This window comes from Pristiophorus japonicus, chromosome 6, assembly GCF_044704955.1.
Source record: "Pristiophorus japonicus isolate sPriJap1 chromosome 6, sPriJap1.hap1, whole genome shotgun sequence".
Classification (NCBI taxonomy): domain Eukaryota; kingdom Metazoa; phylum Chordata; class Chondrichthyes; family Pristiophoridae; genus Pristiophorus; species Pristiophorus japonicus.
Window position 1 is genome coordinate 70,724,302 of NC_091982.1, and position 17,831 is coordinate 70,742,132.

Here is a 17,831-nt window from a genome sequence, read left to right on the forward strand (position 1 = left end):
TATGTTTCTATGGAGAGCTCTGCTGACTCCACAGAATCCCAATCACTGCCTTCCCCTTGTTGTCACTCCACTCCGCCAGGAAACAGTCACCGGGAGCCAGGAATGCGTGCCCCAGATTCCCATCAATCAGTCTTCTCACAGAATTTACATTTTGAGGTTAAGTGGCCGTGAGGAGGCAGCAGAATATAAACAGAGAACAGTGTCGAGAGAGAAGTAAAAATGCAGGAGTAACATCACAGGATAACTGGCAACTGATTGGTTGGTAAAGGTCACACTTTTTTTTTCAACTTAGGGGCTAAAGAGATGGTGCAGGAGGGAAGACTTCAGATTCCTGTACAGGCCAGATGGATTGCTTCTCAAAAGGGCCGGAACCAATATCCTCGCGGGTGGGGGTTGTTAGTGCTGTTGGGGAGGGCTTAAACTAATTTGGCCGGGGGATGGGCACCAGGATGTAACATTAGATAGGGGAAATAAAGTGCTCAAATGATTGAGGCAGAGAGCACTACAGTAAGAAATAGTAAGATATTTGGTGGGGGTCTGTCATGTATGTAACCTTTATGTAACAACAATGCAATACTGCATATACATAAGAAATGCACACCTTGACCACAGGGGGTGAACTTGTGGGAGACACTCCTCACCTGGTCACCCAGGTATATAAAGGGAGGTCCCACGCAGGGTCATCACTTCTTGGTCCTGTGAATAAAGGTTCAGGTCATGGAGTGACCTGGTCCATAGAATGTGCCTCGTGTGGATTTGTGATATTGTGTAAGGACTTTACACTGGTGATGAGAAACGGGAATCAACGACCTACGAGAATGGCCACCCGCAGCACAGATGAAAGGTACTGTGTTGGTGAGGACTGGGACGATTTCATTGAGAGGCTCCAGTAGAGTTTTGTCAAGAAGGACCGGCTGGGAGACGCAGCGGCCGACAAGCGAAGGGCTCATCTGCTGACCAGTTGTGGACCTAAGACTTACACGCTCATGAAAGACCTGCTATCACCTGAGAAGCCAGCAGACTAAACCTTCGAAGAGCTCAGCAAACTAACCGGTGAGCACCTCAAACCGGCGAGCAGCGTGCACATGGCCCGTCACAGATTCTATACACACCGATGTCGGGAAGGACAGAGCATACCGGATTTCGTTGCGGACCTCCGGCGCTTGGCCAGCCTCTAAGTTCACAGACGTCTGCAGGAGGGAGATGCTAAGGGATTTCTTGAGGGCATCGGTCATGCTGGGATTTTCAGAAAGCCAATTGAGACCAAGGACTTGACCTTGGAAGCGGTGGCGTTGATGGCTCAGACTTTTATGGCGGGGGAGGAGGAAACCAAGATAATCTACCTCCAACGTGCCGATGGATCAGGGACTCAATATCATAAAAGCGACAGTTCTGCAGGCAGGCAAGGGCAGTTCAAGACACCCCAGGCAGCAATAGACCCAAGAGTAAGTCTCCAACAGAGACAATGGCAGGCTGAATGGACATTTACGCCCCCCCAGTGGACAACGCGGCCCGGAAAGGGGCCATTGACACCCACTAACAGGGTGCTCAAGAACAGTCAAAGGGACAATCAGCGAGGAATGCCTGGTAACAGCTCTTTTGTTCACAACAATGGGAATCTCAGTTCATGCTGGAGGTGTGGGGGCAGACATGCTGCTAGGACTTGCAGGTTTCAACAGTTCACCTGCAGAAATTGTAACCTCAGTGGCTATTTAGCCAGAATGTGCAGAAAGCCTGTAATACCAGGCTAATATACGAGGCGGATGAACCAGATGAGGGGTCTGCGAGGCAGGATGAAGCTTGGGGCAAATCAATGGGCGCTGAAGTTCAGCGGGTTCATGTGGCAAACATTCACAGCTCATATACCAAAACGCCACCTATGATGATGAAAGTCCTATTAAATGGCATCCCTGTACACATGGAGCTGGACACGGGGGCCAGCCAGTCACTTGAGTGTTCAACAATTTGAAAAACTGTGGCCAGCAGACCCAAACTAGAACGCATTGAGATGCAATTACGGATGTACACCAAAGAAATCATTCCAGTGCTCGGCAGTGCAATGTTGGCGGTCATACAATGAATTGGTGAACCGGCTGCTGCTCTGGATTGTCCCAGGCAATGGTCCCGCACTGTTGGGGAGGAGCTGGTTAGCTGAGATGAACTGGAAATGGGGGGATGTGCACGCCATGTCATATGTGGAGCGAAGTTCATGCTCACAGGTCCTACATCAATTTGAGTTACTATTTCAACCTGGCATCGGGACGTTCAAAGGTACCAAAGTGGTGGTACGCATCACCAGACGCCAGACCAGTGCACCACAAAGCCAGAGCTGTGCCGTATGTGATGCGGAAGAAAATTGAGAGTGAATTGGACCGTTTGCTGAGAGGGCATCATCTCGCCCGTTGAATTCAGCGACTGGGCAAGCCGCATCGTTCCCGTCCTAAAAGCGGATGGCTCGGTCAGGATCTGTGGCGACTACAAGGCCCCTATCAACCGGGTATCCCTACAAGACCAGTACCCGCTCCCGAGAGCGGAGAACCTTTTTCCCACACTGGCAGGCGGCAAGCTGTTCACCAAGTTGGACTTCACTTCAACCTACATGACCCAAGAACTAGCTGACGAATCTAAACTACTGACCACCATCACCACGCACAAGGGACTGTTTGTTTACAACAGTTGTCCGTTTGGCATTCGATCAGCGGCTGCGATTTTTCAAAGAAAGATGGAAAGCCTGCCCAAATCCATTCCTGGAACAATTGTATTTCAGGACGACATCCTCATCATGGGTCGTGACACCGAGGAACACCTCCACAACCTGGAGAAGGTGCTACGCCGACTGGACCAGGTAGGCATGCGACTCAAGAAGTCTAAGTGTGTGTTTTTGGCTTCAGAGGTTGAGTTTCTGGGCAGGAGGATTGTTGCAGATGGGATTCGGCCTACCAAATCCAAAACTGAGGCGATTCAACGAGTGCCCAGCAACACATCGGAGTTGCATTCATTTCTGGGACTCTTGAACTATTTCGGGAGCTTTCTGCCGAACTTAAGCACGTTGTTGGAGCTGCTACATGTGCTCCTGTGTAAGGGTTGTGATTGGTTTTGGGGGGACTGTCAGGAACGGGCTTTCAATCGGGCGCGGAACCTACTTTGTTCAAATAAGTTGTTGACCCTGCACGACCCCCGTAAGAAATTGGTTCTGACGTGTGATGCATCGTCCTATGGGGTTGGGTGCGTGTTGCAGCAGGGTAACGCTGAGGGCCAACTACAACCGGTGGCTTATGCCTCCAGGTCGCGCGCTCAAGCTGAACGGGGTTATGGGATGGTTGAGAAAGAAGCACTCGCATGTGTCTAAGGGGTGAAAAAGATGCATCAGTACCTTTTTGGCAGGCGGTTCGAATTAGAAATGGACCACATGCCGTTAACATCCCTGTTGTCAGACAGCAAGGCCGTCAATACTAATACGTCGGCTCGCATACAGCGATGGGCTCTCACGCTCACTGCGTATGACTACACCATCCACCACCGGCCCGGCACCAAAAATTGTGCTGACGCACTCAACAGGCTTCCACTGGCCACCACTGAGGGGGCAGCGGAGCAAAGCGCTGAGATGGTCATGGCTGTCGATGCGTTTGACAGTGCAGGCTCCCCCATCACAGCCCGCCAGATCAAAATCTGGACCAACAGAGATCCCCTCCTATCCTTGATTAAGAAATGTGTCTTGACTGGGGATTGGGCGCCCGCACACGGAGCATGCCCTGAGGAGGTCAGACTGTTCCACAGACTGATGGATGAGCTCTCCATCCAAGTTGACTGTCTACTATGGGGCAGCTGGGTAGTCATGCCCCAGAGGGGCAGGGAAGCATTCATCAGGGAACTCCACAGCGAGCACCCGGGCATCATGCTGATGAAGGCCATTGCCTGGTCACGTGTGGTGGCCGGGAATTGATTCAGACCTGGAACACTGTGTTCGCAGGTGCACAACGTGTGCCCAGCCAGGTAACACCCCCAGGGAGGCCCTGTTCAGCCCGTGGCCCTGGCTTACCAGGCCATGGTCACGTATTCATGTAGACTACGCGGGCCCGTTCATGGGGAAAAATGTTTCTCATTGTGGTTGATGCGTACTCGAACTGGATCAAGTGCATCATTTTGAATTCTTGCACGACAGCCACCACCGTGGAGAGTCTGCGTGTGGTCTTTGCAACCCACAGCTTGCCGGACATCCTTGTTAGCGATAATGGCCCATGTTTCACAAGCTATGAATTCCGGGAGTTCATGTCGGGTAATGGCATTAACCATGTCAGGACAGCACCGTTCAAGCAGACCTCCAATGGCCAGGCGGAACGTGCGGTCCAAATCATAAAGCAAGGCATGCTCCGGATTCAAGGATCCTCCCTTCAATGCCGCCTATCGCGCCTCCTGCTGGCCTATAGGTCCCGACCGCACTCGCTCGCGGGGGTCCCGCCAGCGCAGCTACTCATGAAACGTACACTCAAAGCTCGGCTGTCCCTCATTCATCCAGTCCTGTCCGACATTGTCGAGGGCAAGCGCCAGTCCCAAAACTAGTACCATGACCGAAATTCAAGAGGGAGATGTATAGAAATTGATGACCCCGTATTTGTTCTCACTCACGCTTTGGGGCCCAAATAGCTTGAGGGTACTGTAATAGACAAAGAGGGGAATAGGTTCATAGTGGTTAAACTTAACAATGGGCAGATATGTCGCAAGCATCTGGACCAAGTGGAAAAAAAAAGGATCAGCATGGACACTGAGGAACCTGAGGAAGATCATGAGATGGTATTCACACCACCGCCAGTGAACGAGCAACAAGAACATTCAGCAGCATGCACAGTCCCTGCTGTCAGCCCGGACAGGCCAGAATCACTACAGGTGACAGTCACGCATACCAAGGCTTAACAACCAGAGCCTCAACTGCGGCACTCCACGAGAGAGCGTAGACCACCCGAGAGACTTAACCTATGATCCCAATAAGATGTTGAGGGGGCAGTGATGTATATAACCTTTATGTAACAACACTGCAATACTGTATATACATAAGAAATGCACACCTTGACCACAGGGGGTGAACTTGTGGGAGACACACATCACCTGGTCACCCAGGTATATAAAGGGAGGTTCTACGCAGGGTCATCACTGGGTCCTGTGAATAAAGGTTCAGGTCATGGAGTGACCTTGTCCATAGAATGTGCCTCGTGTGGATTTGTGGTATGTGTAAGGACTTTACAGGGTCAGACTAAGAGAATACAGGATGGTCTAAGATTGGTTTATAGTGTATGTATGTGAATGAAGCATAGTAAACAAGGTAAATGAGCTGCAGGCACAGATCGCCACATGGAATATGGTGTGGCATTAACTGAGTTCTGGCTCAAAAAAGGCAGGATTGGGGATTAAATATTCCTAGTTATAAGGTTCAGGAAAGAAAGGGAAGGAAAGGTAGGAGGTGGTGTGGCAGTATTGGTTAAGGAGAATGTTAGTGTTGGAGAGGGAGGATGTCCTGGAGGGGTCAAGGGCAGAATTTATATGACTAGAGTTAAGAAATAACAGGTGCCATTACACTACTAGGTGCATTCTCTAGAGCACCAAATAGTGGGAAAAATATGGAGGAGCAAATTTGCAGAAAAATTAGAGGTACAAGAGCTATAGTGTAGCGATAATGGGAGACTTCAACTATCCTAATATAGACTGGGATAGTAATAGTGTAAAGGGCAGAGAGGGGGAAGAATTTCTGATGTATGTTCAGGAGAACTTTAAGTACTTTTCTGGCCTGACGAAGTAGGAGGTATTTCTGGATCTGGGGAATGAGGTGGGTTGAGTGTTATTTAGGGAACGGTGATCATAAGGGCAGAAGTTCAGCTCCCAAATTAGGTCCGTTACGGCCAGATTGCGGTGGAAAGCGGCCGTCGCTTTCTGCCGAGATCCAGGGGGGCCCTTGTTCTGGCGGTGCCACTATCTGCCCCATTCGGATGTCTTCCGCAGCGCTACTGTGGTTGTGACAATAATGACGCAATCACAGTGCGCACCACTGTCGCTCTGCCCCTCGCCATAAATTCAGCATAAAAAGGCCGACTTGATTCCTAGCGGTGCCCCCGACAACTTTTAGTGCCAAAGCCCTGAGCCTGCCTGCTTGATACAGCCAGAGCAGGAGGACGGAGTTTTGGTCAAATCGCCATAATTGTTGGGAAAGATTTTACGGAGTTGTTGAAACTGCTTTGGGAGTTTCAAAAATTGTTGAGGAATTTTGTCAACTTTTGCCGATTTCTAAAAAGTGTTTTATACTCTGTCTTTGCCAGTGGCCTGGGGGCCTTTTTCACTTCTACACACAGGCTTCCAAGTGAGGGTTGAGCCTGCAAACGCGATGGGCTCAGTGTTGGCAGGAGAACGCCTTGTCCAGATTGTGCAGGGAGGCATTCAGGAGAAGGTGGTGCCATCACCAACAGGCACAGAGGGAGTGAGCAAGGAAAGCAGCAGCCATGGCTGCCCAACATGGAAAAGGGGCTGGAGGTGGGAGAGACCTGAACGCAGAGAGCTTGGGCAGGAAGGAGGTGGCGTGAGGAGGGTCAGGTACGCTGACCCACCACACCAGATAATGGGCCAGGAGTTGGCAGCTTCAGCCTCCACAGGCTGAGGAAGAACAAGAGCCTGAGGAGGGAGGGAATCAGCCAGCTGCCATCGAAGGAGTGGAGGCCAGACCTGAGGCAAGGATACAGCTCCGCGATGAGCAATGTGTGTGAAGGCTGAGGCTTAGGAAGGACATCCTGAGAGCTGTGCAATGACTTGCGGGCAGATCTGCAGCCTCAGACAAGGCTGAGGACAGCTCTGAGTGTAGGTCCCCTGCAGTCAGAATCAGGGGAAGTCATAACGGGGAACAAAGAAATGGCAGACCAATTGAACAAGTACTTTGGTTTGGTATTCACTAAGGAGGATACAGACAACCTTCCGGATATAAAAGGGGTCAGAGGGTCTAGTAAGAAGGAGGAACTGAGGGAAATCCTTATTAGTCGGGAAATTGTGTTGGGGAAATTGATGGGATTGAAGGCCGATAAATCCCCAGGGCCTGATGGTCTGCATCCCAGAGTACTTAAGGAGGTGACCTTGGAAATAGCGGATGCATTGACAGTCATTTTCCAACATTCCATAGACTGTGGATCAGTTCCTATGGAGTGGAGGGTAGCCAATGTAACCCTACTTTTTTAAAAAAGAAGGGAGAGAGAAAACAGGGAATTGTAGACCGATCAGCCTGACATCGGTAGTGGGTAAAATGATGGAATCAATTATTAAGGATGTCATAGCAGCGCATTTGGAAAGAGGTGACATGATAGGCAAGTCAGCATGGATTTATGAAGGGGAAATCATGCTTGACAAATCTTCTGGAATCTTTTGAGGATGTTTCCAGTAGAGTGGACAAGGGAGAACCAGTGGATGGTGGTGTATTTGGACTTTCAGAAGGCTTTCGACAAGGTCCCACACAAGAGATTAATGTGCAAAGTTAAAGCACATGGGATTGGGGGTAGTGTGCTGACGTGGATTGAGAACTGGTTGTCAGACAGGAAGCAAAGAGTAGGAGTAAATGGGTACTTTTCAGAATGGCAGGCAGTGACTAGTGGGGTACCGCAAGGTTCAGTGCTGGGGCCCCAGCTGTTTACATCGTACATTAATGATTTAGACGAGGGGATTAAATGTAGTATCTCCATATTTACGGATGACACTAAGTTGGGTGGCAGTGTGAGCTGCGAGGAGGATGCTATGAGGCTGCAGAGTGACTTGGATAGGTTCGGTGAGTGGGCAAATGCATGGCAGATGAAGTATAATGTGGATAAATGTGAGGTTATCCACTTTGGTGGTAAAAACAGAGACAGACTATTATCTGAATGGTGACAGATTCGGAAAAGGGGAGGTGCAACGAGACCTGGGTGTCATGGTACATCAGTCATTGAAGGTTGACATGCAGGTACAGTAGTCGGTTAAGAAAGCAAATGGCATGTTGGCCTTCATAGTGAGGGGATTTGAGTACAGGGGCAGGGAGGTGTTACTACAGTTGTACAGGGCTTTGGTGAGGCCACACCTGGAGTATTATGTACAGTTTTGAGGACTTGAAGGACATTCGTGCTATTGAGGGAGTACAGCGAAGGTTCACCAGACTGATTCCCAGGATGGTGGGTCTGACATATCAAGAAAGACTGGATCAACTGGGCTTGTATTCACTGGAGATCAGAAGAATGAGAGGGGACCTCATAGAAACGTTTAAAATTCTGACGGGTTTAGACAGGTTAGATGCAGGAAGAATGTTCCCAATGTTGGGGAAGTCCAGAACCAGGGGTCACAATCTAAGCATAAGGGGTAAGCCATTTAGGACCAAGATGAGGAGAAACTTCTTCACCCAGACAGTGGTGAACCTGTGGAATTCTCTACCACAGAAAGTAGTTGAGGCCAATTCACTAAATATATTCAAAAAGGAGTTAGATGTAGTCCATACTACTAGGGGGATCAAGGGGTATGGCGAGAAAGCAGGAATGGGGGACTGAAGTTGCATGTTTAGCCATGAACTCATTGAAAGGCGGTGCAGGCTCGAAGGGCTGAATGGCCTACTCCTGCACCTATTTTCTATGTTTCTATGAGACAAAGGTGACTAATGTCTGTAAGCTTGTAATGTTTGCAGCTCCATACTTTGGATGTGGACGTATTGTGTACTGCAAGTGCATAGTTAATCATTAAACAGAAATCGGCAGTTTCCGGAGAATTTCGAGAGAGCTGCCTCCATGTTAAGAGCTGTGTGTGCTTGTGCTCTGTGAATATATCAGTTGGCAACTGAGATGGGATTTTTCAGATGATTTAAAGCTAAAATTTTGTTGGTGAAGGATTCAGCCAACCGACAGAGACTTTGGAAGTTTCTGTCTTTGGGGAAAAAAGCTACAAAATCCGAGGTAAAATACAGCACATGGTGTGAACAGCTAGAGATTAAAATGGCAGGTTTATTGGGACATTTGGGTGAATATAGACACGACTAGGAACGTTTTAAAGCGTATGTGGATCGGCTAGAAATGTATTTCACTGCAAATAACATAATCGAAGTTCCAGACAATGCAGTCCAGAACCAGGCTGTGTTGGAACGTAAGAGAGCGATCTTGTTATCGGAGGCAGGTCCGGCATTATATGAAACCCTTGTAAATCTGCTTGTGCCTGACGAGCCAAAGGACACAGTGCTTAAAGAAATTTTAACGAAGCTGGAGCAGCACTATATCCCCAAACCGTTAGAAATTGCTGAAAGCTATTGTTTCGGGATTCGGAATAAAGCTGATGAAAGTATCGGTGATTACATCATAGCGTTAAAAATGCTATCGCACTGTAATTTTGGAAATTTTCAAAACCGAGCATTACGGGATCGTTTTGTTTGTGGGGTGAAAAATGATGTGATCAGAAGGAAGTTATTGACGACGGATGACTTGACTTTTGAGATTGCTTGTCAGACAGCGAGGTCGATGAGCATGGCCGAACAATATTCCAGAGAATTATTTAATGATTACGGTTGTCAGTCAACCGAAGTAAATCACCTGCAGGTTCAAAGTAAAAGATGGGCATGGCCGAAAGTCTCAAAGTGGAATTTCTACCAGAGCGTCGAAGTCATGCTCTAGGTGCCTGGGACAACACATTGCTCAAAGTTGTCCATACGTGAAGGCAGACTGTTTCTTTTGCAGAAAGACTGGGCATCTGGCGAAGGCATGCCAACTGAAGGGTAAACCAGCTTTTAAAGCTGAGTGCAGTGTTCAAAGCTATGAGTAGAAATCCCAAGAGACTACTTATCATGGAAGACCAACAACAGGATGAGGAGATGTTAGAGTTACACGTCATCAGGAGCACGAGGTTAACGGACAGCGATTCGGAACGCATCAAAATCCACAGATGTTGCGGGATTCAAGATACCAATGGAAATTGACACGGGTGCATCCGTGAGTGTAGTACCGGAGTCATTGTACCGTGACGAATTGCGTGATTTCCAACTGGAGAAATCCAAGATAGAGCTGCGAGGCTACTAGGGAGAGAAAATTCCTGTGGTAGGTCGTATCACCGTACCGGTGAAATATAAAGATCAATTTCAGAACTTGCTTCTAATAGTAGTGAAAGGAGACAAGTCTACCATACTCGGAAGAAATTGGTTGAGCTCACTGAAGCTGGATTGGAGTAAGATTTTCTGTGTGGAAGCGAGATTTTCATCAATGGATGAGGTTACCAAGAAGTATCCGAAGGTGTTCTGCGAAACGGGCAGTCCGATTCAAGGCGAGTGTCAGGGTACAGAAGGACGCTAGATCAGTTTAATACAAGCCACGTTCCGTGCCATATGCACTCAAGGAGAAAGTTGAGCAAGAACTCAAAAGACTAGAGACTGAGAACATTATTTGTAAGATAGATCGATGTAATTGGGCTACACCTATTATTGTTGTACCTAAGCCCGATGGTAAGGTAAGATTGTGTGGTGATTATAAAGTAACCGTAAACCAGGTTCTAGAGGGTAATGTCCCCAATACATTGCCGAATATAGAAGATTTGTTCACAACACTGATAGGTGGTCAGATCTTCTCAAAACTGCATCTTACGAATACCTACTTACAGCTTGAACTAAATGAAGAGTCCAAGTCATGTTTGACTATAAATACTCATCTAGGCCTATATCAATTTAATAGGCTACTGTTTGGAGTGTCTTCCGCCCCTGCCATATTCCAAGGGGTGATGAACCAGATTTTGCAAGGTATTGAAGGGGTAGTCTGTTATTTGGATGACATACTAATTTCAGCACCAAATAGGCAAATTCATCATAACATTTTGAATGAAGTCCTCAAACGGTTAGAGAAGCACAGAGTATGAGTGTCTGCTCGTAAGTGTGAGTTATTTAAAAACTCAGTGGAGTACTTGGGGTACAGAGTGGACAAAGATGGTTTACATCCAACCATGGAAAAATTGGATGCAATTAGAAATGTACCCACTCCCAGGAATGTCACTGATTTTCGTTCATTCTTGGGGTCTTTTGAACTATTATGGGAAGTTCCTACCAAATTTGGCTACAGTATTACATCCACTGAATGAACTTTTGAAAAAACAGGCTATTGGAAGTGGTCAAAAGAATGCGATACAGCATTCAAGGAGTATAAAAGCAAATTGGTAGAGAGCACCATGTTAGTTCACTATGACATATCTAAGGAGATTAAGCTAGCATGTGAAGCCTCTCCGTATGGAGTTGAGGCAGTAATCTCTCATGTATTAAGTAGTGGGGAGGAGAGACCAATTGCTTTTGCTTCATGCACTCTCAATGCCAGCGAGAGTAATTATGCGCAAATTGAAACGGAAGCTTTGGCATTAATTTTTGGGGTTAAGAAGTTTCACAAATACTTGTATGGTCGTAAGTTTATCATCGTTACAGACCATAAGCCCCTAACAGCAATCCTCCATCCAAAGTCCCCAGTTCCAACCTTAGCTGCAGCCCGAATGCAGAGATGGGCTTTGATTTTGTCAGCATATACATATGATATTGAATACAGACGATCAGCTGATCACAGTAATGTTGATGCAATGTCTAGATTGCCTTCCCCATCACAAGTTACACCCGATAGGGAAGAAGTGTTTTATTTTTCATACATTGATGAACTGCCAGTCACAGTTGAAGAGATTGGTAGAGCAACCAAACGTGACCCAGTGATGTCAAAGGTGTATGAGTATATTGCAAATGGATGGCCAAACCAGGTAACAGACAAAGAAACACATCCATTCTTCATTCATAGGAATGAATTATCAGTTGAAAAAGATTGTATCATGTGGGGTGCAAGAGTGGTTATACCAAATAAATTCAGGTCCAAATTATTAGGAGACCTCCATGACCAGCATTTAAGAGTTTTGCACGCAGTTATTTATGGTGGCCAGGTCTTGATAAAGATATAGAGTACATCGTGAGGCAATGTCAATCATGATAATGAGAATCATGATAAAGGTAGAGTAAAAGAGAGAAGTGTGAAATTAAACCAGAAGGTGAGAGTGAAGAAACATCAGCATAAATGGTTAAAGTGGTTACCAGGAAGAGTGGTGAAGATATGTGGTCCTCGCACATATTTAGTAAAGATGTTTGATAGTGGACAGGTTAGGTTTGTTCATATTAATCATATTTTACCTACAGACATGGAAGGAGTTGAAGGTGGGAATGATTCAATTATTTCTGACTCATCAGATAGTTTTGATACGCCAGTAGCAAATCCTAAATTCAATGTACTGGAAACAAATCCAGGAGAGAATCAGAATGAAAGTCTAAGTCCGAGTCAGGAAAACAAAAAACCTGAAGTTAGTGAGTTCAAATGAAAATCAAGGCAATTCTGTGGAGGAAAATGTTCCTCACGATGAGCCTCGAATGAGTGCAAAATCGACACCAGGTTTGGAAGGTTCTGTTCGAGAGCGAAGGTATCCTCTTCGAAACAGAAAACAAATGGTCAAGTTAAATTTGTAAATATGGAAAAAAAAAGTTTATATCCTGTGTTACGTAGAAACATGAAAGTTATGTATGATGTTTGTTATGATGGCTTCTTCATAAAGGAGGGAGAAGTGTAATGTCTGTAAGCTTGTAATGTTTGTAGCTCCACACTGGATGTGGACGTATTGTGTACTGCAAGTGCATAGTTAATCATTAAACAGAACTAGGCAGTTTCCAGAGACTTCCGAGAGAGCTGCCTCCATGTTAAGAGCTGTGTGTGCTTGTGCTCTGTGAATATATCACAGTGACCATCGTGTTGAACTTTTACGCGACTTGCTCATTCCAGTCTGCAACTGGAATATTTTCCAGTTTTCTGCTCATTGCTCCATCCAGCAAGTGACTGATGCCCTCTAAAGGAAGAGTTGATTACATCTCCTTCCCCATGACGAGGGAGAAGCAAGTGGAGCGGCAGGATGGATTTGTCTGCATTGCAGGGTTCCCCAGGGTGCAGGAGGCCATCGACTGCACACGTCGCCCTGAGGGCGCCACAACACCACCCTGAAATTTACATTAACAGAAAGGGATTTCCCTCCCTGAATGTGCAGCTGGTGTGTGACCACCAGCGCAGGATCCTGGCAGTCGGTACCAGATACCCAGGCAGCAGCCACGATTCCTTCATCGTGTGCCTGCCATCTTTTCGGGGCTAAACCAGCATTGTGGATGGCTGCTTGGGCACAAGGGATATCCCCTGTCCACATGGCTCATGACTCCACCGTCGCAACTCCAGGACTGCTGCCGAACACTCGTACAATGACGCTTATTCCACCTCCAGGCGCATCATTGAGCACTGCATAGGTATCCTCAAACAGAGGCTCTGTTGCTTGATCGCTCTGGTGGAGCATTGCAATACTCGCCTGAGTGGGTCTCCATTTTCATCGTGGTCTGCTGCATGCTTCACAACCTGGCCAACGTGAGGGGCCAGCCGCTAGACGTGGATCCACCAGTTCCACCTCAGGAGCAGGAAGAGGAGGCGGCAGCGGAGGAGGAGACGACGGCGCAAGAGGAGGACAAGGAGGAGGAGGGCTGTGGGGGCGGCATTCTGCAGTAGCGGGCGGTCTTAGTCCTCGTGTAAGGCTGGCTCGATCCAGCCCGACCTTATTGCGCATGTGCAATGGCTGGTGTTTTCTTTTTGCGCCTGCGAAGTGGATTTTTAAAAAATCCGCGTTTCAGGGGTCAAAGGTCATCCCACACATGCGTGTTTGAGTAAAGGAGAGCTGTGGAAAAAGAGTGGACTTCAGTGCATTTGACAACTTATCTAATTAAAACTAAAATGGACTGTAAATTAACGGTCGCGATGGAGGTGGAGCCCGAGGCAAACATTGGAGGGAGGAAAAGGGCCATCAATGTAAGGGTTACAAACAATGGAAATTTTAACTGAACTCATACCCAGTCAAGCAAAGTGTTCATTTATGAGCTGCTGACGTAATAGTCTGGCTGCTGCGTAAGTGCTGCAAGTCTTCTCCAGCGGTGCCGGGGTAGCTGGTATCATGGTTTCATCGCCAGACTCCTCCTTGACGACCTCTTCCTCACCGTCCTCTTCCACTTCTCTAACTGCCTCATCCACTATGTCCTGAGGTGGACCTCCAGTCTCCTGTGGCATTTCCTGACCCCTTCTGATTGCCAAGTTATGTAACATGCAGCACACCACAATGAACTCTGTGACTTGCTCCGGATGGTGGTGTAAGTTGCTTCGAGTGGTCCAGGCATCTGAAGCGCTGCTTCAGCACTCCAATTGTTTTTTCGACTATTTGCGTGTGGCTATATGACATTGATTGTACCGATGCTTGGCTCCTGTCTGGGGCTTATGGAGGCGAGGGGGTGCAAGAGCCAGGTGGCGAGGCTGTATCCTTTATCATCAGTAGTGATGTTGGGGAGGGCATCAAACATGAAATTAGGGGTGCGTGCAATAAAGGTGCAGCAGTTATAATGGGTGACTTTAATATGCACATAGATTGGGTTAACCAAACTGGAAGCAATACGGTAGAGGAGGATTTCCTGGAGTGCATAAGGGATGGTTTTTTAGACCAATATGTCGAGGAACCAACTAGGGGGGAGGCCATCTTAGACTGGGTGTTGTGTAATGAGAGGATTAATTAGCAATCTCGTTGTGCGAGGCCCCTTGGGGAAGAGTGACCATAATATGGTGGAATTCTGCATTAGGATGGAGAATGAAACAGTTAATTCAGAGACCATGGTCCAGAACTTAAAGAAGGCTAACTTTGAAGGTACGAGGCATGAATTGGCTAGGATAGATTGGCGAATGATACTGAAGGGGTTGACTGTGGATGGGCAATGGCAGATATTTAGAGACCGCATGGATGAACTACAACAATTGTACATTCCTGTCTGTCGTAAAAATAAAAAAGGGAAGGTGGCTCAACCGTGGCTATCAAGGGAAATCAGGGATAGCATTAAAGCCAAGGAAGTGGCATACAAATTGGCCAGGAATAGCAGCGAACCCGGGGACTGGGAGAAATTTAGAACTCAGCAGAGGAGGACAAAGGGTTTGATTAGGGCAGAGAAAATGGAGTACGAGAAGAAGCTTGCAGGGAACATTAAAACGGATTGCAAAAGTTTCTATAGATATGTAAAGAGAAAAAGGTTAGTAAAGACAAACGTAGGTCCCCTGCAGTCAGAATCAGGGGAAGTCATAACGGGGAACAAAGAAATGGCGGACCAATTGCACAAGTACTTTGGTTCGGTATTCACTGAGGAGGACACAAACAACCTTCCGGATATAAAAGGGGTCGGAGGGTCCAGTAAGGAGGAGGAACTGAGGGAAATCCTTATTAGTCGGGAAATTGTGTTGGGGAAATTGATGGGATTGAAGGCCGATAAATCCCCAGGGCCTGATGGACTGCATCCCAGAGTACTTAAGGAGGTGGCCTTAGAAATAGTGGATGCATTGACAGTCATTTTCCAACATTCCATAGACTGTGGATCAGTTCCTATGGAGTGGAGGGTAGCCAATGTAACCCCACTTTTTAAAAAAGGAGGGAGAGAGAAAACGGAATTATAGACCGGTCAGCCTGACATCAGTAGTGGGTAAAATGATGGAATCAATTATTAAGGATGTCATAGCAGTGCATTTGGAAAGAGGTAATATGATAGGTCCAAGTCAGCATGGATTTGTGAAAGGGAAATCATGCTTGACAAATCTTCTGGAATTTTTTGAGGATGTTTCCAGTAGAGTGGACAAGGGAGAACCAGTTGATGTGGTATATTTGGACTTTCAGAAGGCTTTCGACAAGGTCCCACACAAGAGATTAATGTGCAAAGTTAAAGCACATGGGATTGGGGGTAGTGTGCTGACATGGATTGAGAACTGGTTGTCAGACAGGAAGCAAAGAGTAGGAGTAAATGGGGACTTTTCAGAATGGCAGGCAGTGACTAGTGGGGTACCGCAAGGTTCTGTGCTGGGGCCCCAGCTGTTTACACTGTACATTAATGATTTAGATGAGGGGATTAAATGTATTATCTCCAAATTTGCGGATGACACTAAGTTGGGTGGCAGTGTGAGCTGCAAGGAGGATTCTATGAGGCTGCAGAGCGACTTGGATAGGTTAGGTGAGTGGGCAAATGCATGGCAGATGAAGTATAATGTGGATAAATGTGAGGTTATCCACTTTGGTGGTAAAAACAGAGACACAGACTATTATCTGAATGGTGACAGATTAGGAAAAGGGGAGGTGCAAAGAGACCTGGGTGTCATGGTACATCAGTCATTGAAGGTTGGCATACAGGTACAGCAGGCGGTTAAGAAAGCAAATGGCATGTTGGCCTTCGTAGCGAGGGGATTTGAGTACAGGGGCAGGGAGGTGTTGCTACAATTGTACAGGGCCTTGGTGAGGCCACACCTGGAGTATTGTGTACAGTTTTGGTCTCCTAACCTGAGGAAGGACATTCTTGCTATTGAGGGAGTGCAGCGAAGGTTCACCAGACTGATTCCCGGGATGGCGGGACTGACCTATCAAGAAAGACTGGATCAACTGGGCTTGTATTCACTGGAGTTCAGAAGAATGAGAGGGGACCTCATAGAAACGTTTAAAATTCTGACGGGGTTAGACAGGTTAGATGCAGGAAGAATGTTCCCAATGTTGGGGAAGTCCAGAACTAGGGGACACAGTCTAAGGATAAGGGGGAAGCCATTTAGGACCGAGATGAGGAGGAATTTCTTCACCCAGAGAGTGGTGAACCTGTGGAATTCTCTACCACAGAAAGTAGTTGAGGCCAATTCACTAAATATATTCAAAAAGGAGTTCGATGAAGTCCTTACTACTAGGGGAATCAAGGGGTATGGTGAGAAAGCAGGAATGGGGTACTGAAGTTGCATGTTCAGCCATGAACTCATTGAATGGCGGTGCAGGCTAGAAGGGCCGAATGGCCTACTCCTGCACCTATTTTCTATGTTTCTATCCTTTTGGCTGACTTTTAAAGAGTTCGGAGACAGTGCTCTCATGCAAGATGTGCGCATCGTGAATGCTCCCTGGAAATTGACATTTGATGCCATGATTATTTGATTGTGCAGCTCTATGTCAACCACATTCAGGGAGTGGAATCCCTTTTGGTTACGGTAAACCTCTGCATCCTCTATGGGTGCTCGCAGGGTGATGTGCATACAGTCTATTGCACCCTGTACCTTAGGGAAGTTTGCTATTCTTGAGAATCTCAACGCCCTTTCACTGTCTCCCTGTTCATTGGAAAGCGTAAAGCGCTTGTCACCTGCCGAATGCAGCAATGTGTGGCGTGTTGAGAGATGCGGCATATGTCGCCAGCTGATATCTGCAAGGAGCCCGATGCATAGAATGAAAGTGCCGCAGTCACCTTGACCTCAACGGACAGAGCGGTTCTGATGGTGCTGGTAGACTGCTGGTCTCCCTTAATGAGCTGCTATATCTCACGGACGACCTCCTTTTAGGAAGCCTAGCCTTCTAATGCACATGTTCTCGGAAAAGTCCAGGTATGATGGCTTATCCCTGTAAATGCGTTGTGGGTAAGGTCGTCACCTCCTCCGCAGTCTACCATCTCTTTGGGCACATAATAAACCCTCTTCCAGATTTGCTCTGCAGCATGAAATTAGTAGCCAGCATTGGTGCAGAATTTACAGGCTCCATTTTTTAAAAAAAGTTGAATTTACTGAAAATTGTTAGTCAAATTTCATTAATCTCTCTCATCTCTCCTCAAATTAAATATATTTTATAAACCCCTAAAATTATAAGTATTCCTCAATCAACGATGAAATATTCCGAAAAACGATTGAAGGTAAAACAGCAATGCAGTAAAGCTACTACTCTGATTTCAGGGTGGTGTC